The sequence below is a fragment of the Macaca nemestrina genome, chromosome 14 (assembly GCF_043159975.1).
Source record: "Macaca nemestrina isolate mMacNem1 chromosome 14, mMacNem.hap1, whole genome shotgun sequence".
Taxonomy (NCBI): Eukaryota; Metazoa; Chordata; class Mammalia; order Primates; family Cercopithecidae; genus Macaca; species Macaca nemestrina.
In genome coordinates, this window is record NC_092138.1 from 3,601,073 (window position 1) to 3,628,532 (window position 27,460).

A 27,460-nucleotide genomic window follows, 5' to 3' on the forward strand; every position below is an offset into this window, starting at 1 on the left:
GCATAAGTAGAAATGATATTTTAGTAAATGTCTCATATTACTTCTGCCAGAAATACCTCTGCCTTTGCATTTTCAAAAGATATTTGTTGCATCCTTTACTGAACTATACTTTCATAATCTCAATTCCTTCAAAAACCTAACTTTATCTATTTATGTATTTATTTATTTTATTTGAGACAGAGTCTCGCTCTGTCACCCAGGCTGCAGTGCAATGGTGCCATCTCTGCTCACTGCAACCTATGCCACCCCGGTTCAAACGATTCTCCTGCCTCAGCCTCTCAAGTAGCTGGGATTACAGGCGCCCGCCACCACACCCGGCTAATTTTGGTATTTTTAGTAGAGACGGGGTTTCACTATGTTGGCCAGGCTGTCTCGAACTCCTGACCTCAAGTGATCCACCAGCCTCGGCCTCCCACAGTGCTGGGATTACAGGCATGAGCTACCTCGCCCGGCCCAAAAACCTAACTTTAATTATCTCCCTAGCCACTCTACTGATCATTTTATTTAGTGCTCTTTTACACCATAACATATACATATAAGGAAAACTGGCCTCTTTTACATATTTCTTTATTTTTATCCTGTTTTCCTCTTAAAAACTATTAAGGCAACTTCCAAAATATATTCTACATAATGAGATTAATAATCAAGCAAAGTAACTAAATCAGTAAGAAAATCTAGCTTGGATTGGTATGGGTTAAAAAATAAATACACAAAATATAACATGATATTTGGTCTAATATAGGCTTCCCGTGCCCCCCTTCTCCCGGCACCCCACAAGGGGACAGGGATGCCCGCGTCTGCAGCCATGGCTGGGCAGCTGCCCTTGCCCCCGGGAGTGCAGGGCTCCCTGCCCACCAGCTCAGGAGCGGGCAGGGCTCCTGCCTGTTCCCCACTCCCGCCAGCTCCACAAGCGCGGCCCTGCGCTGCCTCCCCTGCTGCAGCTGGCATCTTGGCAGCAGCCTCTCCAGATGGGCCGCTGCTAACATCAGAACCACCCAAGCCGGTAATGTGGCTCAGCCAGTTCTGCAATCCCACCCAGGAACAGAAGGCAGCAAGAAAACCTCACTTTGATCTCCCTGTGATTCCATCTCCAACCTGACCAATCGAAACTCCCCACTTCCTGAGCCCCCGCCATATTATATTTCAAAACTCTGATCCCCAAACGCTCGCGGAGACTGATTTGAGCAATAATAAAACTCCGGTCTCCCTCCCAGCTGGCTCTGCAAAAATTACTCTTTCTCTATTGCAATTCCCCTGTCTTGATAAACCAGCTCTGTCTAGGCAGTGGGCAAGGGGAACTTGTTGGGCGGTTATATATGCACTCAGACACACAAATGTATATAATATCTGCAACTGGAAGTAGAACAGGACCTCCTAATCCAGAGACCAGCTCCTGCAGCGTCAGGAGTCAGCAGCTCCCTGCCAGTTGGAGCCTCAGTTGTGGTCATACCATTGAGAGCTCTCGCAGCTGAACACCAGTCCCCAACTCTGATTCAACCATTCCACAGATATTTATTCAGATGTTCCAGGAACTATTCTAAGGGCATCAAGTGCTGTTCTTGTCACAAGCAAAGAAAGTCTCAAAGGGAAGTTTTCTCTTCTGGTGGTGCCTGCCCCACCTCCAAGCCTGGCACCTTTCAAAATTTAGGGTATTTCCGACACGTGTTGCTCTTCTTCAGCTTTGTCCTGGCATAATTTTATCTCCCAAGAGCCTTCATTTTCTTCCTTCATTGATCCTTCATGTGCTGTAGCTAACAGGAATTCCTCAGAGCTCGTAGCCTTTGCATAGTGTGGTTTCACGGCTGTCAACACTGATATGTTTATCTCTACTTTGAGCTTGGTGTAGTTTTCATTAGGATTTTGTGAAATGCACAGGATGATGTAGGCTAGAATGATAGGTTCGATTAGCTATGTTCCTTGATGATTTCACAGTAAGTTATATTTAAATAACCTAACTATTCATATTTATGCTTCCATGATAAGAGATTTTAGTACTTTTGAATCAAACCGTTTAAAGAGTATTTTTTTGAATGAAACATTTACTTAAAATGATTACATAACACTCCCCTTGTGTGCCACCTTTTAGGCAAAATTAACAACATATTCCTAAAACCCAGCTTACTAAATTGCTTCTCTTGATGGCTTTTTTTTTTTTAAACCCAGGAAGAATTTCTAATTGGAAGCTTTAATTGTAGTGAGCTATGTACTAGCCAAGGAAGGCAATAAATTGAAAATATGCTGTTTAATTTTGTTGTTGTTTGTTTGGCTGGAGAACACTAGTTTTATTTCTATTCATAAACCAGTGCTTCCCAACCAGGGCTGTTTTTGCCTCCAAGGAACAAAATGTCTGGAGACATCTTGAGTTGTCAAAACTGGGGGTTGCTACTGGCACTTAGTGAGTACAGGCTATGGATGCTGCTAAACATGCCATCATGCACAGAACAGCCTATACCCTCTCTTCTCCTCTGCAAAAAGAATTTAAAATTATCCGACTCGAAAGGTTAATACTGCTAAGATTAAGAAACCCTGCCATCAACCAGTGGAAGTAAAAATTGTAAGGATTTATTATTTCAAATCTATACAGCTTTACCTCATGGGTTTTACTTTTTCTAATTCTCTTTAGGGAAGTTTCTCTCCCCTCTCATTTTCCAAACCAAGTTGTGATTTTCGGCATGAATGACTCCACCTCCACAGTCCAGCTTCTGTGCTTTAAAATGTTGTGATATGGGCTCCTGCCTTGTAGTGGCGAACTTCGAGGCCTGTCGTATGTCCTGTTACCCCAGACCACCCCATCACATGACCTGTGCATACACCTTACATCATTCTGAAATGTCCTTCACATATGCCCTCTTTCAGAATATAAAACATCTTTCTTGCATAAATACTTCCAAGGAAAGGCAACTACTTAAACCCCTTGAAGTTTTGTTCTATGAAAAACAAATGGCGGTTCAGCTGGCAGCATCCTCAGTACCACTCTTGACATTTTCTATCCTCACCTGCTTTTCCTTCTAATTTTCTCCATCTGTTTCAGAGAACACACTTTGGGTTATCTAGGGCCTGTGCCAAAGGAGGCCTTGTGGATAAGTGTGGCTCAGCCTTCCTCAACAAAAAATTACCTTTTTTTTTTTTTTTTTTTGAGACGGAGTCTCGCTCTGTCACCCAGGCTGGAGTGCGGTGGCCGGATCTCAGCTCACTGCAAGCTCCGCCTCCCGGGTTCACGCCATTCTCCTGCCTCAGCCTCCCAAGTAGCTGGGACTACAGGCGCCCGCCACCTCGCCCGGCTAGTTTTTTGTATTTTTTTAGTAGAGACGGGGTTTCACCGTGTTAGCCAGGATGGTCTCGATCTCCTGACCTCGTGATCTGCCCGTCTCGGCCTCCCAAAGTGCTGGGATTACAGGCGTGAGCCACCGCGCCCGGCCTCAAAAAATTACCTTTCAATTCAGGGCAGAAGCTTATTATATTAAAACTCATGTGGTTCCACGAGAATCTCCTCAATACACTTTCCTCGTGAGCCAGGAGTGAGGGTAACTGGCAAAGCAATCAGGTCTTGGTGCCAACAAAATCCCATTTCATCCATGAGATACAAAGCCCATCAGGACATGACATCTGTCTGTATTACTTACTACTATATAATCCCCAGTACCTAGAACAAAGCAGTTAAGCAATATTCAACAGTCAGAAATATATTTATCATATGCCTGCTAAAAATACCCTCCATTTTCTAGCTCTCTAATCAGTTAATATGTGCACATTTAAACTACATCACAGCATTGGATTTGTTCCGTTTGTCTGTATGGACACAATTGTGCTGCTGACAATTTAGTCAAGTGTTTCATCTCTATGTAGACAACTGTCATGTAAGAATTAGTGAGAATTTCCCAACATCATGGTGGCAACTGGCAGCTATTGCTCTGAAAATTTCTAGCTCTGAAAAATTTTAGGCCAACATGTTTACAGTAATGTTTTAGTTTAAAGAACTTGGAAATGGGGTTTCCTGGAATGTACTGGAATAAACCAGGTATTTTATTCTCAGTTTTGGGAGACATCTGCTTTCCTGAAGTTCCCCAGGCTACCACCATCCAAAAGCAGAAAAGCCATTTAGGGAACCAAGAGTTTTAGTCAAGCTATCTAACCGTCATCAGAAATAAAGAAAACAAATCACCTCTATAGCCTTCTGGGTTAATTTTTATAAGGTGGTTTGTCTTCATTCAGTAGAAAAGAATAATCTTACTTCAGCTCATTGGCAGGCCAATAAAAGCTCTAAAGCTGAATTTTCACCAAAATCTCAGTTGAGATAAGTAATATTTAAGGATTATTTGGAAGAATAGAATCCATTGATTTCTGTAATAACCAGAGATTTAATACTGGATTAATCCAGACCATCATATAACTCCATACACAAGCCATATTGTCTTGATTGCCAAAGAAATTGCTTTTAAGAAATTGTCATATATTTATTGTACAAAACATGTTTATTGTAGGGTTATTGTTGAAGACAATGTCCCCTTTATCACTTGGTAACTCAATTAAAGGCCCAAATAAAGACTGCTCTCAGACTTGATCTTGACAACAAAACCTCTCACATAAAATTTACTCAAAGTATGAATGTTAGAATTCTCTTTTATTTCTAGGAAGCTGAGGTACAAATATAGAACCAAATTTCAGTGACATAGATCTTTATCATATCTTGCATGGTCCTCTGAAATAGGAAGAAAATGTTATATTTCAACTTTTGACTTTAGGGTAAAAAATCACTTATACAAATCAAAACCAAACAAGAAAAGAACCCCATATAAATTATAAAGATAAAGGCTGACAAAATGGACCACAATAAAATAAAATTTCTGTGTAACAAGACACTAGGAATAAAAGTTTGTAAGAAAAGCTAGTGGGAACAAAAAGGTATTTACAACATTATCGAAAATATATAGATTGTTATCCTAATAAAGAGGAAAGAAAAAAACAAAAGTACAAACGCATTAAGAAGAGAAACCATGGCTGGGCATGGAGGCTCACGTCTGTAATCCCAGCACTCTGGGAGACCGAAGTGGACAGATCACGAGGTCAGGAGTTTGAGACCAGCCTGGCCAACATGGTGAAACTCCGTCTCTACTAAAAATACAAAAATTAGCCAGATGTGGTGGGGGGCGCCTGTAGCCCTAGTTACTCGGGAGGCTGAGGCAGGAGAACACTTGAACCCAGGAGGCAGAGGTTGCAGCGAGCCGAGATCATGCCACGGCACTCCAGCCTGGGCAACAGAGCAAGACTCCATCTCAAAAAAAAAAAAAAAAAAAAAGAATAGAGAGAAAAAACATTAATGGCTAATATCTAAAGATTCTCAGACTCATTAGTAATCAAAAAAGTACACATTATAGCAATGATGAGAGTGCAATTCTCTTTATCTAAATTTGTATACATAAAAAAGTCAGACAAAATCAAGCATTACTGAAGTGACGATAAAGGAGTTCTCTGGTGATGCTGGTGGGAAGATACAGTGGCTGTGCGAGGTGATTCTACAACATGACTTACAGGTGAATACTCATGTGCACCCTCTACCCCAACAACATGACAGCTCTTCCCCTGCCCCCTTCCATGGTCCAAGCAAACATGCATGAGTGTGTCCTAGGCAGCTGCACCCTCACTTTTGTGCATCACAGCAGGGTCCACCTTCTCTGAATCCTTAGGACACTATTCTGTGTCCTGGTATGTTCCTGACACTATACAACGGCTCCAATCAGACCTACTACTGCCCAGAACAAAGGGAAAATTTGGTTATGTAGTGTGTATTTGCATAAAGACCGTTTTCAAAGAGCAAGAAGAATATAAAAGAAAGAAATTTGTGCCTGTATATAGACTCCCTAAAGCTGTCTCTGGCCTCCAGTTTAAAAACATCTAGAATCTAGCCAGGCCCTTGTCTTTCCTTGAAGCACATTTATCTGCCTAGAATTGGGTGTAAATAGCTTTGTTATATTTCCCACCGCATGATTCTGAAGAGCTGGACCAAATGTACCCAAACTCTGGTACACATTTGTCAGTGCTGCCTCTTACAGGACAAAAAAAAACTGAGTATTTTCTTTCAGACCCTCATACATTTTCCATATTGAAAATGTGGGATATTCTGTATTTCCACAAGCAGTTCTTTCTCTCTCCTCTGTCTCTCTCTCATTGTTCTTGAAACCCTTACTCTCTCACTCTGTGATTTGTCTGCATATAATAAAGATACGTGTACAAGAAATACTCTTCTTTCCTCTTAATTCTACTAAGAGAAAAATGCAGTAAGTTCAATGATAAAGGGCAGTTGGTAAGTGACCTTAGGTGTAGGGAGAAAGACGCTGGTAGGGATGAGGCGAACAAGAAAGTCCGTTTTCCATGTAAAGGGCGGAGCAATTTCTCAGTAATTGCTGAGATCAAGGATAAGCCCTACGAGTTTGGGCAGGAAAGAGAACTCCTATTACTTTGAGAGAATGCAGAAATCCCTCCACTTTGTTGTTGTTTTTTCTGAGTCCTTGTGATCTGGCCCCCAAGAATTCCTGTGGTGGCAGCAGTAGGTGCCTAGGAGAAACAAAACTCTGAGGCCAGGGCATCTTCCTCTCCAGTTGGTGCAGTTGTGATCCCAAGAGGGTGATGCAAACTCTTTAAAGTCTTTTCTCATTTTTGCCACCTGTCACCTGGCTCCAAACATGGATGAAGCCATGAAAAACTGTAGCAGAGCACAGTAATCAAAGATGCAGCATTCTGGCCAGAAAACAGAAAAGAGGAGCTTCAGGAAACCAGAAAATACGGGAGACATTGTGGAGAGGAAGTGACAACATAAAGTTTTTAATGAACTGAGTGCATCTCCAAGCTGCATGTGTGTGGATCTGCTCCTAATTAGTTAGCCAAAGATTTTGAGAATGAAGCTAGCTGATTATCATCCAAGTTCCACACTGACCACCAGGACATATGTGAAGAAAACTGGAAAGGCTTTGAAAACTCAACTGATTGTTGGAACCACAGTTCACAAAACAGAGACTGGAACTTGCAGCTTGAATATAGCAAGGTCAATTGCTTCTAAAGCAAAAATAGCATCAATCTGCCTAATATTTTAATAAGACCCAGAGCCTGAAAACTTAATGTCCATGGCACAATCCAAAATTACAAAAAAACAGATAAATTGCACCCACATGAGAAAACACAATCAGTACTAAGTAGCTACCAATACTGAGAAGAAACAGAAGTTTGAATTACGTCACAAGGATTTTAAAGCAGCTTTTGTAAAAATGTTCCAACAAGTGGTCACAAACACTTTTTTTTTTTTCTTGAGATGGAGTCTCACTCTGTCGCCCAGGCTACAGTGCAGTGGCACGATCTAGGCTCACTGCAATCTTGGCCTCCTGGGTTCAAGCGATTCTCCTGCCTCAGCCTCCCAAGTAGCTGGAACTACAGGTGTGCACCACCACATCCAGCTAATTTTTGTATTTTTAGTAGAGACGGGGTTTCACCATGTTGGCCAAGATGGTCTTGATCTCTTGACCTCATGATCTGCCTGCCTCAGCCTCCCAAAGTGCTGGGATTACAGGCGTGAGCCACCGCGCCTGGCCGCAACACTTGTATACCAATGGAAAACTAGAAATATCAGAAAATAAAAAGAAGATGTAAAAAGAAACAACATGAACATATTAGGACAAAAAAATACAATAACTGACATACAAAATTCTAGGTAAGCTTTTTATTACAATAAAATTAAAGAGGTAAGAATCTGTTATTGTGAATATAAATCAACAGAAATTATCTAATCTTAACAACAGCTCTCTATTGAGAGAGAATATGAAGATGATGAGAATATGAAGAAAGATGAAAAAGTCTTGATTAGAGTCTTAGAGACCTGAGGAACAATAACTAAAGTTCCAACATACATGTCATCTGAGTCTCAGAAGGAGAAGAGGAAAAGGAGCACAGTGCTGAAAAAATTTTGAAAACCTAGCAGGAAAAATTACCCAAATTGGGCAAAAGGCAAACATTAATTGAAGTAAAAGGAGAAATCAACAAATGTACAATTATGATTGGATAATTCAACACTCCTTTCTCACTAATAATTAGTGAACATTTGAAATTAATTGATGGTAAGTTTGATTAATTCTGAGATTTTTTAGCAGTATTGTTTATCACACAGAGTTACAGATCATTTCTATATAGCAGACAAAACTGCATTTTGATCCATATGTAATAGTTCCTCGCACAAAATGTTGAGTTAATGCCAGTCAGAATGTCTCTCTTCTTCCAGTACAGGGAATACAAAATAATGGCAAGACCTAAGCTCATGTATGCAGTGATGCACTGAATACCTTAAATAATAGGACATGAGATTACAAGAACAATGCAATCACTACGAATGAGAAAATTATGTAAAAGCTCAAGTTCATGTGCTGAGGAGGCTTCTGAGAAGTCTTGAAGGATAAGTGGTCAATGGTCAATTCAGCTATTACTGGGTTAGACTATTCATTGTCTTACTGCCTTAACTCTCATCAAAAAAGGCTGCTCTGCCAGCTTTTTTACTGTGGGACACTGATTAACAACACCCCAGCTAGAAAATTCTTCCTAATGTCTGTCCTGAATCTCTCCTGATCCAACAAGCAAGGGTATACAAAAACTTATCAACTCCATCATCAATTACAAAAAAACATTAAGTCGTCATAATCATAGTATATGATTTAAGGATTTACTAAAATACAATGGTAGTCAAGCCATCAGAGGATGGAGGAACCTCAGTTTCACCATCTGGTTTTTCCTCTTTGTTCCCTTTAGGTTAGTCTCAGCCAAAAGACCCAACACTAATCACAATGCTTTGTCCATTTCAGTAGGCAAAATTCCTTACAACAATAAATAAAATAATTCCTAAGCATTTATTTCATAAAATAAATTAGGTATTTTGGCCTCACAAAAATAAGAGGTAGAGTCTACTCTAAACACTGTTTTGTGTATCATTTTCATAAATTTCAAATTAGAATGTATAAGTTTATCATATGTCTTCCATTTGTTAGGTATAGTGTTAGTAACATTTATAAAATCATTTTCTTTCTCCTGTACTTATTTGACATAAAATGTATCATTCTCTGAGAATATAAGATGAAGTCATTCCACAGAAGACTTACTTATATTCAGAGTTATTTCTGTGTAACAGTACTCCATAAATTCCCTTTGAGGGCCTTATTCCATTCAACAAGAAGAATGCCTCGATGGTAGGCAAAATTGTATGTAAGTTAACAGTATGAAATTTGAATCAAGCTCTGCCATTGAATTATCACGTGAACCTGGAACAACGTAACCTCTCCCTGCCTTAGTTTCTCTATTTATATAATGGTAATTGTAATAAAAGTATATTTCAAGGGCTTTTGCAAGCACTATATGAACCAACAGATCTAACACATTTAGAACAGTAACTTGATATTTTAGGCACCATGTAAGTTACCGTTATAATCTGCAATTGTATCTACCCAAAAGCTAGAATCCCTCTTCTTGGCCCCCACATTCCTATGACATGTCTATAAATATCTTGTAAATATATGTGTTCATTTTATGCATGCATTTACTTGTATTCTGAATGCCTTTACATGTGCCAGCCATTGTCTAGGTGTTGGAGAAGCTAAGATTGACTTGAAGGAGAGATATTTACCTCAAAGAGATAGTTGTAATGGGTGTAATTTGCAGACAGGGAGAACCTTGTGTCAAAGAGAGTAATTAGAAAACTTCATTTTGAATATAAAAATAAAAAACTTTTCTGAGTTCATGTAAGAATTATCGATATCGACAATAAAGAGCATATGCTAATATTTATATTTCCTAACTATTCTACATACATATATTTATGTAGATTCCAGCTAACAACTGCGCCTTGGTTCTACTATGACATGTTGCTGAAAGCATTGGTTATATAAGTTCATGTTATATGCAATGTTTGCATGAGATAAAACTTTAAGACGAAAAAATCTGCTCCAAAAAGTGCCTTGGTCTTCGTAGCTTATTCAAGACATTTATTTTATATTCTGCAGACTGTGGAACATCTGTTTATTAATGCAGCTTTATGATATGTTGTAAATTGCCCTAACATAAAATATGAAATTGCACATTCGAGCCCAGATTTTCTTTTCATCCCCTTGTGTTCAGCTTGGCAAAAGGCTGATACTGCCAAAAAAGAGAAAGAAAACTTTGTTCAAAATTGAAGTTAATACTTTCTTGGAGAAACTACTACTAACTAAAGGCAAATACTTGATGAGACCATTTTAATGTCTCTATTGTCCTCATTATGTAGGATATAATTTCTTACTTTAACATATTATTTTATTTCAAAGCCATTTTGACTGAATGACTTTCAAGGTTATTTTGCAAATCATAATAATTTAAATACTTAAGGAAGCCAGTCAAAAATGTGAAATTAATTGATGATAAGTTTGATTAATTCTGAGACTTTTTAGCTGTATTATTTGTCACACAGAAGAGGATTATTTCTATTTAGCAGACAAAAATGCATTCTGAGCCATATGTAAGTGTCCATCATACAAAACGTTGATTTAATGCCAGTCAGAATGTCTCTCTTCAAGTACAGGTATAACAAAATAAGGGCAAGAGCAAAGATCATGTGCGCAGTGATGCACTAAATACCTTGAATAACAACAGATGAGGCCGGACACGGTGGCTCACACCTGTATTCCCAGCACTTTGAGAGGCCGAGGCAGGCAGATCATGAAGTCAGGAGATCGAGATCATCCTGGCCAATGTGGTGAAACCCATCTCTACTAAAAATACAAAAATTAGCTAGGCGTGGTGGCACGCACTTGTAATCCCAGCTACTTGGGAGGCTGAGGTAGGAGAATCGCTTGAACCCGGGAGGCGGAGGTTGCAGTGAGCCGAGATTGTGCCACTGCACTCCAGCCTGGGTGACAAAGTAAGACTCCATCTAAAATAATATTACTACTAATAATAACACATGAGATGGCAGGCACAATGCAGTCTATGAAAGAGAAAATTATGTAAGAGCTGAAGTCCATGTGCTGAGGAAGTCTCTGAGAAGCCTCGAAGGATATTTGGTCAATTCAGCTATTACTGGGTTAGACTATTCACTGTCTTACTGCTTTAACTCTCATAAAAAAAAAAAAAAAAAAAAAAAAAAAAAAAAAAAAAAAGGTTGCTCTGCAGGCTTTTTTACTATGGGAAAGTGATTAACAACACCCGAGCTAGAAAATTCTTCCTAATGTCTGTCCTGAATCTCTCCTGATCTAACATGTATATTCCTAGTTCCCTCAATGGAAACAAAGAATTGCTTAAAAGGGAAATTATGGTTTTTGTTTCTGCAACAAAACAGGAGATAATGTGCCCTATTTTGTAAAACAAATTATTTCATCGAAAACTCTTTTTGAAACTTCTACTCTGAGCTATGTTGTTTAGTGACCTCAAGCACCAATACATAGACATTTCCCCCATTCCCTACCACTAATAATAGCATTAATTCAAATGTCATTTTATCTTTAAAAGCAAATATATGCTGAAATTAAACCCACTTCTTTGTAGATCTTCTGACTATAAAATTCTGGCTAAGTTGATTCATTTATTCTCTGCCTCTTTCCTTCCCTGCCTCCCTTAATTCCAGCTGTATTGCCAAGCCCTGCAAAGGTGCTTTCCCAGCCTTCTGAGTTCTCCTGAGTTGCAGCAAGGATGGGCCAGACTCAGGGCAGGTACTGCCGAATGACAGTAAGCCCTGCTTTCTGGGGGCTCCCTGTTTAATTAGGTGAGGCTGACTTTAGTCACATTATCACACCAGGGAACTGAGGCTCTCAGTCCGATGGAAAATAGCAGGAGTCCACAAGATGGTTATGTAAAGAGGCAGGACTGAAGGGTGAGGGAAGGCTGCCCTGAGATTTAACTGTTGAGCCTTGCAAGACGGGACAAGGACAGGATCAGCATAAAGAGGTGGGTGGAAGGGGGTGGGTAGAGAATTCTAAACCAAGGTCAACAGAGTAGTTTTTGTGAAGAGAGGAAGCCGGGAGTGAATGAACAACTGAAAGAGGGCATGCTAAGCAAGGGAGAGGAATAATGCCTGGCCCCACACTGGACAGCACAGTGAACCACATTCCACTGAGTCACTCGCGTAGGTGTCTCTAAGCTAGGAGATGTGTACTAATTCCTAACAGGCAAGAATTTAGGCCGGCGTTGGCCATCAGAGAGGATGAAAGAAAAAATTTGTCTTATTTATGGGGCTAGCATAAGAGGAAGCTAGAGCTTTACTAAATGTGAAAATTTAAATTGATGTATATTCTAAATCCTGAATACCCAGCGACAAACTGATGTTCCAATATCTGTTTATACAAGGTGTGTGTTATCATTACACTGGCAAATTGGATGATATGTTTGCTTTATTTCAAATCACTAAGTTTTGTATTATGGTGATATACTCATACTGCTTTTTTATCAACTCAGAAAATCCATTATACAAAATCCATTTTTTATGGCCATCTAAATCCTTTATTCAATACCATCAGCCTGGGACATGTTAATGTCTTTCTGCTAGACATACCACCCAGACTTGAAATGCATAGGACACTAAGCATACAGTGGTAGCAGCACGTTTTTCTTTAATAAAAAGACATTATTTTTGGAGGCAGTTTTACATTTACAAGAAAATCGAGCAGACAATACAAAGAGTTCCTTAAACCCTCCCTAGCTCATCATGCCTATTAGTAAGATATCTTGCATTCCTATGGTATATTTGTTACAATTAATGAGCCAATATTGATACATTATTCTTATTAACTAAAATTAACAGTTTCATTAAGGTGCACTGTTTGTGTTGTACATTCTATGGGTTTTAAAAATGTGTAATGTAATATATCCACCATGACATTTTACAGAATGGTTTCACTGCCCTAAAAATCCCCTGTGGTCCACCTATTAATCCCTCCTCCTCCCTGCAAATCCCTGGCAACAACTGTACTTTTCGTTGTCTCCATAGTTCTGCCTTTTAAAGAATGTCATACAGTTCGGCTTACACAGTATGTAGTCTTTTCAGACTGGCTTCTTTCTCTTAGTGATGGGCATTTAAGGTTTTGTTTTGGTTTTTTTTCCATGTCTTCTCATAGTTAAATAGCACGTACCTTTTTATCACTTAATATTCTATTGTATGAGTGTACCAGAGTTTGTTTATCCATTCACTTACTGAAGTTGCTTCCACCTTTGGGCAGTTATGGATAAAACTCCTATAAACATTAATGTGCAGATTTTTGTGTTGACCTCAGTTTCCCATGCCTTTGGTTAAATGCCAAGACACAATTACTGGATCTTATGGTGACAGTATACTTAGTTTTGTGAGAAAGCACTTCCCTTCCAAAGTGGCTGTATGGGGCTGTATGGGAAATATTTGAATTAACATCCAAATCACACAGTCTTTTTGTTACACTTTAAGCATTAAGTGATTCGTTGTCATAGTTACCTTGGGAGTTAATTGCTTCTGAGGAGTTGACAAGGGCTCTCAGTAATGTGGTGCATATTAAGATAGGTTATATTAATGAATAAACAATGCATGAACTATGAAATGTGAGACCATGCAGAGTATATTATTAACAAATAAATAATGATTACGTACTATGTATTTATCTTTTGACAGAGGTGCACAACAAAAACAAATGTTGACTTGAAAATTTTCAAGAACATCAAGTCTCAAAATTAAATATAAATTTTATCTTTCCATGTAAGTGATAGACTAATGAATCTACAGATTTGCAAGTTTATAAGCTGAAGTGAATGAGTGCCTCCTTCTGAAAATTATTATTGAGCTTATGACTTTAGAAGTGCATGCATTTCGCCCCGGTTGGCCTACTAAGCTGGCAGTTTCCTCCAAGTGGGCATGTTAGGAATACCAAATGTCACGAACAGACTGCAAAGAGAGAGAGGAAGGGAACATTTAGCTTCTGACAGCTGAACACAAGAAAAGGGTCCAACCAAGTTTCCTGGAAAAGCTGAGAGCTGGAGGTTACAAGCATCAGCTGACCAATGCCCAACTTCTCTTGTTTATTTTAATTCCTCTGTTTTAATAGACAATATTTCATTTTGACATGTTAAGGAACATTTCTGAGTCTCTGTTCTGGCCCCTGATGTTACCTTTGGGGACTAGGGAGAAGAGAGAGGCAGCAATTAATATATTTATAAGAACATATTTTTGAATAAGAAGAATATGCATGAATTAATATTTATTAATACATTTTTACTAATCAAAATATATTCACAAGAAAGTATTTGTATTTAAGAATACTAACTTAATATATATGTGAAATATGCTATTCAGGAGTACATTCTTAAATCCCATGTTCTTTGTGCCACATGTATCCACTGATCTCTATGGAAGATTCATAAAAATGATATGAAATATAACCAAATTGCTGAAAACCACAGACAAGAAAAATCTTGAAGGCAGCTAGAGGAAAAAATAAGTATTTACATCAAGCATTTATCAATGAGAAAAATATATTCATCAGAAGAATTGTATTAGTCTGTTCTCACACTGCTAATAAAGGCATACCCGAGGCTGGGTAATTTATAAAAGGGACGTTTAATTGACTCACAGTTCACCTTGGCTGGGGAGGCCTCAGGAAACTTAAAATCATGGCAGAAGTGGAAGCAAATATGTCCTTCTTCACATGATGGCAGGAAGGAGAAGTGCTGAGCAAACGGGCAAAAAGACTCTTATAAAACCATCAGTTCTCGTGAGAACTCACTCACCATTATGAGAACAGCAGCATGGGAGTAACTGTCCCCCATGATTCAATTACCTCCCACTGGGTCCTTCCCACGACACATGGGGATTATGAAAACTACAAGTTAAGATGAGATTTGGGTGGGGACACAGCCAAATCGTATCAAGAATATATTTTAAAAATAAATCATTTTATTCAAGAATAAACTCATATAAATATGTTCATCTTTTGCACCACCAGTTTTTCCTTTTCTCTTTTAGTTTCCATCTGTCAAAGCAGAAAGCCAGGTCAGAGATAGACCAAACATCCTACATTTGCTGTGACTATGACACATGAAAATTAGTCAACCTTAAATAGGTAACAGAAACAAATTTAACAGAATAGTCATCAGCAAATTGGCCACTCAGCAAAGTGGCTTTGTCAGTGGACCTGGCCAAGAGAGCTAGGACCTGCTGCCACAGAAACTGCCTTGGTCAGGTGAAACAACCCCAAAGCAGAAAATGCAGGTAGAAAATCAGGACTGAAGCAATTACACATGTTGTAATTGACTTTCCATCTGCAGGGGATAATGCAATGAAACCCGCCACCTTTCCACAGGCTAACTCTGAGAGGAATTAAAAAAAAGTCAGGTACAGGTTGATTTGGGCTCATGAATACTCTTTCATCATTCAACTTTTGATGTTCAAAAGTGTATGTTATTATATATGTGCGCATGTGAAATGAAAGAGAAAGGAGCTTGGACACATGAAAACTAAGGAAAGACTAAAAAAACCCTAATAAAGGTTTTACTAATAAAGAATAACAGAAAAAAACAGTAATACTAATTTCACTTGCTTCATATATCACTTTTCTGTGCCCTCAGGAAGTACAGTTTACCACTTTGGGAAGTTGAGGAGGGAGCATTTTTCAGACCAGGAGTTTGAGACCAGCCTAGGCATCATATTGATGTCTCTTCTAAAACCACTACTAATGCAATAAAATGTATTCTCATTAAAAATTACATCTGCAGAGAATGAAACAGGAAAAAACTGCTGTCTTTTCACATTCATTTGTTTATCTCCTGATTTGATTCATCTTGCCATTGTATGTTGCATATAAGTTGTAATAAACTAAAATTTAGTATATTGTGGTACATATACACCGTGGAATACTGGAATACTATACAACTATAAAAAAGAATGAGATCATGTTCTTTTCAGGAACATGATGAAGCTGGAGGCATTATCCTTAACAAACACACACAGGAACTGAAAACCAAATACCACACGTTCTCACCTACAAGTGGGAGTTAAACGATGAGAACACATGGATACATAGAGGAGAATGACACACACTGGGGCCTACCTGAGAGTGGAGGGTGGGAGGAGGGAGAGGGGTACAAAAAAATAACTATTGGGTACTAGGCTTAATACCTGAGTGACGAAATAATCTGTACAACAAACCCCTATGACACGAGTTTACCTATATAACAAACCTGCACAGGTAACCCAAACTTAAAAGTTTTATATATATAGAGAGAGAGTCACATTTTGGACAGACATTTACATATAGAGAATGCATGAATACATACATCAATAGATCACAGGTTATTAATGCAAATATGCATTTAAAAATAGGATTTCTAGCACTTTGGGAGGCCAAGGCGGGCGGATCATGAGATCAAAGGATCGAAACCATCCTGTCTAACACAGTGAAACCCCGTATCTATAAAAATATTTAAAAAAAAAAAATAGCCCGGCGTGGTGCTGGGCGCCTGTAGTCCCAGCTATTCAGGAGGCTGAGGCAGAAGAATTGCTTGAACCCAGGAGGCAGAGGTTGCAGTGAGCTGAGACTGCGCCACTGCACTCCAGCCTGGGCAACACAGCAAGACTCCATCTCAAAAAATATATACATATATATAAATATATATTATATATATTTATATATATTATATATATTATTTTTTATATATATATATATAAAATTATATATATAGGATTTCTGGGCATTTTTGGTTGTTGTTTTGTCTATTTTGCTTTTATCAATCTGTTGACACTAGGAGGAAGGCTTACTTTTTTATAGTAGGTATATATTTCACACCATAGTCTTAGGTCTTATGACATAGTTAAAGGAAAAATCATATAAGAACTCAGAGATGTAAAATAGAGTCATTTATGATGGTTTTGGGAACCTATAGTGATACATCTATGTTAATTTTTAATGTTAATTTAATTTAGGTTTTCTGCTTTTGGAACTGTGTACAGGTAAGATGCTGTAAGCCACCGTATAGCAAAATTTAAATGAAAACTACCATTACACTTATTTAGCTCCAAATAATTTTAGTATCTATTACTGGGTTTCTACTAGAAAGATAAACAGCTCACTCTAATTGTTAATGAAGTAAAGCTGTCCCAGTCAAATCTTGCATTGCTCTGACACCTGTTTTGCTAAAGAAGGAGGAGAGGCAATTTGCTGTATTTCCCGCTGGCTTCCTGGAGGAAACAGAACACATTTGGAGAATGTTTGTTAATTGTGACACGTGTCCAGTGACCCCTGATGAAGAACTCTTAAAGTGATATGGAATGTGTTCAAATTGCTGAAAACCAGAGACAAAGAGAAATTAACACAAAAACTGAAAACCTCTCATTTTTCTCAAAAGAGAAAAATCTTGAAGGAAGCTAGAGGAAAAAAGACATTACCCAACAAGAAACAAGGTTAAGGGCCGGGCGCGGTGGCTCAAGCCTGTAATCCCAGCACTTTGGGAGGCCAAGACGGGCGGATCATGAGGTCAGGAGATCGAGACCATCCTGGCTGACACGGTGAAACCCCGTCCCTACTTTAAAAATACAAAAAACTAGCCAGGCGAGGTGGCGGCGCCTGTAGTCCCAGCTACTCGGGAGGTTGAGGCAGGAGAATGGCGTGAACCCGGGAGGCGGAGCTTGCAGTGAGCTGAGATCCGGCCACTGCACTCCAGCCTGGGCGGCAGAGCCAGACTCCGTCTCAAAAAAAAAAAAAAAAAAAAAGAAACAAGGTTAAGAATGGGAGCTGACTTCATATCAGAAACCATGCAAGCAAGAAATGAAGTAACACTTTTGAAATCATAAAAGAGTTTTAAAAACCTATCAACCCAGAATTTGATAACCAATGAAAAATTCTTTAAAATATTTGTTAATTACTGTGGTGATTTTGAATTATGGCGAAGTTGAATACCCCTCATGTGACTTGCAAGTTAGTCGTGTTTTTGTAGTTTTCGTTTTTGTTTTAGAGACAAGGTCTTGCTCTATCACCCAGGCTGAAGTGCATTGGCACAATCACAGCTCACTGCAACCCCAACATCCCAGACTCAAGTCATCCTTCCACCTCAGCTTCCCACATTGCTGAGACTACAGGTGCACTCCACCACACCTGGCTAATTTTTGTAATTTTCGTAGAGGTGGGGTTTCACCATGTTGCCCAGGCTGGTTTTGAACTTCTGGGCTCTAGCAATCTGCCCACCTTGGTCTCTCAAAGTCCTGGAATTAGAGACATGAGCCACTGTGCCCAGTCTTGCAGGCTAGTCTTAATGACTGACTTTTAAGAAATGGAATATGGAAAAGTAAAAACTGTAATTTTGTAGTGGAGGAAACCAAGTCACCAACATAGCCAAGTAATCAAGGTTAACATCAACAAAAGTCATATGGCTACCTCACACCACCATGACACAATGGGAAGGTCACTTCAATTATGCGAAATTCTTCCTCAAAATTTACAACCCCACTTTAATCAAGAGAAAACATCAGATTAACCCAAATCATTGATGAACATTCTAAAAGATATCTGGTCAGCGGTCTTCAAAGTGACAAAGCCAGGGAAGACAGAGAGATTGTCCCTGATTGAAGTAGACTAAGGAGACATGAAGACTAAACACAATATGAGATCCTGGATGGTACCTGGGAACAAAGAGAAGACATTAGTTAAAAAAAAAAAAAAAAAAACTGGCGAAATGTGGGCCAGACACAGTGGCTCACTCCTATAGTCCCATCACTTTGGGAGGCCAAGGCAGGTAGATCACCTGAGGTCAGGAGTCTGAGACCAGCCTGGCCAACGTAGCGAAATCCAGTCTCTACTAAAAATACAAAAATTAGCTGGACGTGGTGTTGGGCACCTACTAATCCCAGCTACTCAGGTGGCTGAGGCATGAGAATCACTTGAAACAAGGAGGTTGAGGTAGACGTGAGCCAAGATCGCACCGCAGCCTGGGCATCAGAGCAAGACTTCCTCTCAAAAATGAAAAACTGCTTAAATATAGCCTGTCATTTAGGTAATGGTATTGTACAATGCTAATTTCTTATTTTTAATAAACGTGCCATGGCAATGTAAGAGGTTAACATCAGAAGAAACTGAGTGAAGAGTGTGTAGAAACTGCCTTTACCATCTTTGCAACTCTATGTAAATCCAAAATTATTCCAGAGAATGACTTCACAAGGTGGCAAAATAGAATTTCTCCAGCTCCACACCCCCACACAGAAAACCAACTAGCAACTATCCACAGGCAAGAATACCTTTCTGAATATCCCAGAACTCAGGAGTGAGACAGACACCCAATTGTACTGCAGAACTAAGAAAAGCTGTGCTTGAAGGGTAAGAAACAGTTCATTTTGAGCATGCTACCCCTCCACCAAGCTGACACAGCATGACGCACAGAGGATTTCACTGGACCCACAATTTCCACAGTGGGAAAAGTAAGTTGGAGGTGTACATTCAGCTTTCCCACCATTCTAGAACCCTTCACAGGAAGCTCACGCTTGTCTTATACCACAGGAAACATTAGGAGTACCATCAGGGCTAGATCACCTAGGGTCAGCTAGAAATAAAGAATGGGAGTTGATGTCACAGAGACCAGCATGTAGCTGCTCTGCATTCTGGCTAACTGAGGAATCATATGAGCGAAACTAGCCAACAGCATTGTACCATAGGAAGTACAGTTCACAGGTCTACCCAGCTCGAATCCCTTGCCAGCTTTCTTATGTAGACTAGACCTGGTGCTTTCTAGAGCATTGCCCAGGCTAGAAGGCAAGTGAAAGTCAGCACTTATCTGCAGAGGGTACATCTGGCCCCACCCAGCACCAGCAGCTGACCAGGCACTCCACTAAGCCTTGGTGCTTTGTTTAAGCCTACCCTAGGCCAGGAGACAAGATGAAGTCCACCCATATGTTTGGGGCATAATGGCTTCTAGCCCTGATCACCCTGTGTAGCTGAGCACCACCACCAGAATCTTTAGTTGACATAGAGCTCAGCACAGAGGCCTGCTCAACTATAGATTCAAAACAATACCGTCCAGCCAGTGGAGACAGCCTACAATCCTAACTAATCAAGAGTGAATTGCAGAGTCCAGTTAGCAGTACCGTTCAACCTTAGGGCTCAGGAAGTCACACAGGCCAACTAGAGAACCTGACACCAAGGTCTCCCTGTCCAGGGTCATTGCCAGCTAATGCATCCATAATTCCTTCCTGCGAAGTAGTAAAGATCTGTCAAAGCCTGGAAGAGGTGGCTGTGTCCTCAAACACAGAGGCATCAATGCACAAACAGGAGGTATTATAAAAAGTCAGGGAAATATGACACCACTAAAAGAAAATAATAAAGATCCAATAATAGATCTGGAACACATGATCTATAAAATGACTGACAGAGTTCAGGATAACCCCCTTAAAGAAGTTCAGGGAACTCCAATTAAATAAAATTAAATTTGAAACTAATTCATGAACAAAATGAGAATTTGAGAAAGAACTACAGATGATAAATAGAAACCAAATAGAAATCTGAGACAAAGAATATAATAATTTAACTGAAAAATTCAATGGAAAGCTTCAACAGCAGACTTGATCAAGCAAAATAAAAAATCAATGAATTCAAAGATAGATAACTAGCAATTATCCAGTCTGAAGAGCAAAAAGAAAAAGAATAAAGAAGGCCTACAGGAATTATGAGATACCGTCAAGCAAACTAATATTCACATAATAGGAGATTCAGAACAAGATAAAGAAGGCCCAAAAAGCATATTTAGGAAAATGGCTGAACATTTCCCAAATCTGGGGAAAGATGACAACATCTAAATACAGGAAGCTCAGAAGTCTCCAACCAAATTCAACTCAAAAAGGAATTCCCCAAGATAAAACATAATCAATTTATCAAAAATCAAAGACAAAGAAACAAGATTGAAAGCAAGAGATAAGAAACATATCACATTCAAGGGAACCACAATATGACTTTCAGCTGACTTCTTAGCAGAAACTCTGCAGGCCAAGAGAGATTGGGGTGATATATTCAAAGTGCTGAAGAAAAAGAACTGCCAACCAGGAATTTTTTACTTGGCAAAGGTGTCCTTAAAAAATAAAGAGAGAATTGGCTGGGCGCAGTGGCTCAGGCCTATAATCCCAGCACTTTAGGAGGCCTAGGCGGGCGGATCACGAAGTCAGGAGATTAAGACCATTCTGGTCAACATAGTGAAACCCCGTCTCTACTAAAACTACAAAAATTAGCTGGGCGTGATGGCATGCACCTGTATTCCCAGCTACTGGGGAGCCTGAGGCAGGAGAATCGCTTGAACTCAGGAGGGAGAGGTTGCAGTGAGCCGAGATCACGCCACTGCACTCCAGCCCGGGGACAGAGCAAGACTCCATCTCAAAAAAAAAAAAAAAAAAAAAAAAAAGACGAAAACCGAAATGAGAGAATTCCAACTTCCCCAGATAAATCCTAAGGGAGTCATCCTGCTAGGGATAACATTATCCCTGCTATAGAATGGCTAAAGGCAGTTCTTTAAGCTGAAATGGAAGGTTTCTACTTAATAACAACAACGAAAAAACGCAAGTAAAAAACTCAGTGGTATTAAGTAACACAATCAAACTGAGATTCTCTAACACTGTATGGGTGACACGTAAAGCAATCATATCCTTACTGTGATGATTAAAAGACAAAACTATTAAAAGAAATTGTAGCTGCAATTGCTAAAGAATACAAATTACAAAAACAAATTAAAAATTTTACATCAAAATTATAAAAGAGGGGAGTGAAAGTGTGAGATTAAAGTTCAATTATTATCAGCTTAATGTAGCCTGTTATAACGCTCAGTTATTTTATGCAACCTTCATTGTAACCACAAAGCCAAAAGAAAATAGCAAGAGAGGAATAAACAGGGACTTACAAAAAATCAGAAAACGAATGACAAAACAGCAGTAGCAAGTCCTTACCTATCAGTAATTACCTTGAATGCAAACAGATTAAATTATTCAACCAAGAGACACAGGACAGCTGAGTAATTTTTTTTTAAAGAACCACATGCTGCCTACAAGAGACTCACTCACTCTACTAGTGACACATACAGACTTAAACTGAAGGTATGAAAAAAGATACTCAATACGAATAGACACCAACAGAGACCAGGAGTATATATACTTTTATCAGTCAAAATTGTCTTTAAATCAAAAACTGTAAAAAGAGACAAGGTCATCAAATAATGAGAAAGGAGTCAATTCACCAAGAAGACATAAAAATTGTAATTATATATGCACCCAACATCAGAGAACCTAAATACATAAAGCAATTATTAAAAATGACATGGATCAGTGACAATACTACAGTATGGAAACTCAACACCCCACTTTCAAAAATGTCCGTACTACCCCAAATGATCTACAGTGTCAATGTAATCCCTATCAAAATTCCAATGTCATTTTTCACAGAAATAAGAAATATTCTTAAATTTGCATGGAATCACAAAAGATCCTAAAGAGTCAAAACGATCTTGGGCAAAAAGAAAAAGGCTGGTGTCATTACACTCCCTAATTTCAAAATATAAAGTTATTCTAATGAAAATAGTATGCCACTGGCATAAAAAACTTACTGATGAAACAGCGTAAAAGCCCAGAGATCAACCCATGCTTGTATGATCAATTAATTTTTGACCAAGGTGCCAAGAACACACATTGGGGAAAGCACTGTATCGTCAATAGTGTGGGGCAAAATTAGCTATCCACATGAAGGAGAACGAAATTGAATGCATATTGTGTCTATAAGTGATGGGTTCTTGGTCTTGGCTGACTTCAAGAACGAAGTCACAGACCCTCGAGGTGAGTGCTTCAGTTCTTAAAGATGGTGTGTGGGGAGTTCGTACCTTCTGAAGTTCAGACGTGCCCGGAGTTTCTTCTTACTGGTGGGTTTGTAGTCTCGCTGATTTCAGGAGTGAAGCTGCAGACCATCCCGGTGACTGTTACATCTCTCAAAAGGCAGCACGGTCTGGAGTTGTTCCTTCCTCTCGGTGGGTTCCTGGTCTTGCTGGCCTCAGGAGTGAAACTGCAGATCTTCCCACTGAGTGTTACAGCTCTTAAGGGCAGCGCAACTGAAGTCGTTCCCTCTTCCCGGTGGGTTTCTCCTGTAGCTGACTTCACGAGTGAAAAGGCAGGCCTTCACAGTAAGCATTAAAGCGAATAGAAACACTGCAGACCCCGAGAATGAGCAACAGCAAGATTTACTGCAAACAACTACAGAAAACACCTTCCACAACGCGGACGAAGAACCAAGCAGATTGCAGCTCCTGACACAGGTGGCCTGCTTTTATTCCCTTATCTGGCCCCACCCACATCCTGCTGATTGGTCCATTTTACAGAGAGCTGATTGGTCCGTTTTACAGAGTGCTGATAGGTCCGTTTTGACAGAGCGCTGATTGGTGTGTTTACACACCTTTAGCTAGACTAGAGTGCTGATTGGTGCATTTACAATCCTTTAGCTAGACAGAAAACTTCTCCCAGTCCCCACCCTTCCCAGAAACCCAGCCAGCTTCACCTCTCACTGGCATTTGCTGTGGGACTTCGCTGGCACCTAGCCCTCCCACTCTGGCAGGCCAGAGAGAGCTCCTCCCAGACAACCAAGAGAAAAAGAGGGGAAGCGACAAAGAGGGAAACTCACCATCGTGGCCAACAACCCGACCTAGAGGGAACTGCGGTCCACGCACAGGACTCAGCCTCCCATTAAGCCTAGCAGGCGCTGGCTGGCCGCGCCTAGTGCCGAGCCCGCGGAGCCGGCGGAGCCGGCGCCCACCGGAACCAGGCCCTGAGGCAACCACGGCTCCTGCCCGCTCGCTCCCTCCACACCTCCCTGCCAGCAGAGACAGGAAGCCGGTCCTGGCCTCGGCCAGCCCCAGAGAGGGAGCCCCCACAGTGCAGCGGCGGGCTGAAGGGCTCCTGGAGCGCAGCCAGAGAGGACACCTAGGCCGAGGCGGCGCGGAGAGCGAGGGAAGACTGCTAGCACGTTGTCACCTGTCAATATTTTATACCACATACAAAAATCAACCCAAATGGATTAAAAATCTAAACATAATATCTGAAACTGTGAAACTACTCAAAGAAAACAGAGAAAAATCCTCACAACATTCCCTGAGGATTTGGATATGACCAAAAAGCACAGGCAATAAAAGCAAAAAGGACAGAAATAAGGCATCAAACTAAAACGCTCCTTCAGAGTAAACCATTAACAAAGTGAAGGGACAGCCCCACAGAACGGGAAAAAATATTTGCAGACTATACAGCTAATAGAGGGCCAATATCTGAAACATAAGAAACTCAAACAGCACAGATATCATCAGTCTAAATTGGTGAGCCCTTTCAATCTGTAGCTTCTTTTTGTTTGTTTGTTTTTTTGGTTTTTTTTTGGGGGGGGGGCTTTAAGTTCTGGAATACATATGTAGAACGTGCCGGTTTGTTACATAGGTATACATGTGCCATGGTGGTTTGCTGCACCTATCAACCCGTCGTCCATCATTTAGGTTTTTTGTTTTTGTTTTTGTTTTTTGAGGCGGAGTCTCTCTCTGTTGCCCAGGCTGGAGTGCAGTGGTCAGATCTCCGCTCAGCGCAAGCTCAGCCTCCCAGGTTCACGCCATTCTCCTGCCTCAGCCTCCAGAGTAGCTGGGACTACAGGTGCACCACAGGCGCCCACCACCACGCCCGGCTAATTTTTTGTATCTTTAGTAGAGACAGCGTTTCACCCTGTTAGCCAGGATGGTTTCCATCTCCTGACCTCGTGGTCCACCCACCTCAGCCTCCCAAAGTGCGGGGATTACAGGCATGAGCCACCATGCCCGCCCTGTCATCTAGCTTTTAAGCCCCACAGGCATTAGGTATTTCTCCTAATGCTCTCCCTCCCCTTGCCCCCTAACCCCATGACAGGCACCGGTGTGTGATGTTCCCCTCCCTGTGTCCATGCGTTTTCATTGTTCAGGTCTCACTTACTAGTGAGAACATGTAGTGTTTGATTTTCTGTTCCTGTGTTAGTTTGCTGAGAATGATGACTTCTAGCTTCATCCATGTCCCTGCAAAGAACACGAACTCATTCTTTTTTATGGCCGCATAGTATTTTATGGTGTATATGTCCCACATTTTCTTTATCCAGCCTATCATTGATGGGCATTTGGGGTGGTTCCAAGTCTTTGCTATTGTAAATAGTGTTGCAATAAACATACATGTGCATGTGTCTTTATAGTAAAATGTAATGAAAAGAAAACAATAAAAACAACTGGGAGAACTAATAGTTGGCATTTTCTTACTAATTTATGCCTCAGTGGGACAATATTTTATCAACTGTTAGCATGGAAAAACAAATATACTTTGTTTTTGACAGGAAAAAAAAAAGAAAAAACATTAAGCGTCTCTATTAGGCAAGAAAGGGATAGGAAAAGCATGATTTGGGTAAAGCTAAGTAGTGAAGTAAATGTCAAGTGATAGCCTAAGAAGCTGAGGACAATTTTCACTTGCATCACAATTTTTAGTAGAGTTGCTTAGTCACTTTATTTTATTATTATTATTATTTTTTGAGATGGAGTCTTGCTCTGTCACCCAGGCTGGAGTGCAGAGGCGCAATCTCGGCTCACTGCAAGCTCCGCCTCCCAGGTAGAGGTCATTCTCCTGCCTCACCCTCCCGAGTAGCTGGGATTACAGGTGCCCGCCACCACGCCTGGCTAATTTTTTGTATTTTTAGTAGAGATGGGGTTTCACCATGTTAGCCAGGACGGTCTCGACCTCCTGACCTCATGATCCACCCATCTCGGCCTCCCAAAGTGCTGGGATTACAGGCTTTAGCCACCACACCTGGCCTACCTTAGTCACTTTAAAAACAGATTTAATATATTTTTTCTCTTAAAAAATCTACAAGAAGAAATCTAGAAACCAATCAAATTTCTATCATTTCAAGCCATAGTTCTTTCAATTGTTTCAGGTTATGGAGGCATTTGCCCATAAAATATTTTGCTTGATAATGTTTTCCAATAAGGGAAATAATTTCTGCTCTCATCAACAACAAAATGTCTGGAAGAAAAAGGATACACTAAGGAATAGAAAGTTGGCTGAAGAGCCTCTCTATGTAAAGGAATGAAAGGTGTTTCAAAAAGTTACTAACAATAAGCACAAAAACAATTAAACATTAAATATAGAAACAAAAAAGAAACATTTCATGATTTTCTGTAGCTCTTATTGGCAATTAAAAATCAGAAAACAAAAGCAGCAGGGGGAATGCAAGAATAAATGAAGTGCAGAGAAACGGCAAACATGAGTAAATAGTAATGAAAGCTTTTAAAAACTACGATAATAATAATAATATCTTGCAGAAATACAATATGCAATAAAAAAAAGTGTATTACTACAATGGCACAAGGGTGAGAGACAGACAAATACATGGAAATAAACTTGTAAGGATCTTGCATTCTTTGGGAAGTGGCCAAAGTACTAATAACTTAAGAGGACATATTGTGATATTGAGGGAAATGACTAAAAGTTTCATTACAGCTTCAAAGCTAATACAGGAGATTCATAGCCAACAATTGGAGATTACCCAAAAACTCGTCAATAAAAGAATGGATAAACAAATCCCATGTTCATATAATGGAAGAGTACATAACAATGGAAAGGAATGAACTAAAAATATCTACCAAAAATTGGAGGAATATCAAAACATTTTGCTAAGGGAAATGAGTCAGACACAAGATGACATACTGTATGATTTCATTTAATATGTTCAAGAAGAGGCAAAACTAGCCAATGGTGATAAGAGATTGTTTTGGAAAGGACACAGGAAACTTCCTAGGTAATGGAAATATTCTATATGTTGATCTGAATGAGGGTAAAGAGAGAGAAGGAGGAAGAGAGAAAGAGAGAGTCATTGATGAATACTGAAGATCTGAGCTAAGAGTCCTTAATGGATATACAAATATTAAAAGGAGCCTTCTTAAATTGTACCACACACTTTAACCTGGATTCATAAAGCATCAAAAGTAGAAGGGATATAGGGGATCATTTATTCAAATCTCCTCAATTTTACAGATGAAAAAACAGAAGAACAGATGCTGTATTAGTCTGTTCTCACACTTCTATAAAGAACTGCCTGAGACTAATTTTTTTTTAGATGGAGTCTCATTCTGTAGCCAGGTTGGAGTGCAGTGGTGCAATCTTGGCTCACTGCAACCTCTGCTTTCCTGGTTCAAGCAATTCTCCTGCCTCAGCTTCCTGAGTAGCTGGGACTGCAGGTGCGCGTCACCACACCCAGCTAATTTTTGTATTTTTAGTAGAGTCAGGTTTTCACCATGTTGGCCAGGATGGTCTCAATCTCTTGATCTCCTGATCCACCCACCTCAGCCTCCCAAAGTGCTGGGATTACAGGTGTGAGCCACTGCGCCCAGTGAGACTGGGTAATTTATGAAGAAAAGAGGTTTACTTGATTCACAGTTCCACAGACTGTACAGG

At 39.9% G+C, this 27,460-nt stretch overlaps 1 long non-coding RNA gene across 3 annotated transcripts in view; it reads right to left on the minus strand.

Moving 5' to 3' along the window:
- LOC105498902 (uncharacterized) overlaps window positions 1–23,782 on the minus strand; it is a 279,709-nt gene extending 255,927 nt beyond the window's left edge. For all 3 annotated transcript variants that reach the window (XR_011612302.1, XR_011612304.1, XR_011612303.1), the window contains exons 1-3: window positions 22,849–23,782; window positions 17,084–17,191; window positions 14,589–14,685 (exon numbers count right to left, since the gene is read on the minus strand). This is a non-coding gene — a long non-coding RNA (uncharacterized lncRNA). The remainder of the gene's footprint in view (window positions 1–14,588; window positions 14,686–17,083; window positions 17,192–22,848) is intronic.
- Between the last annotated feature and the right edge of the window lie 3,678 nt (window positions 23,783–27,460).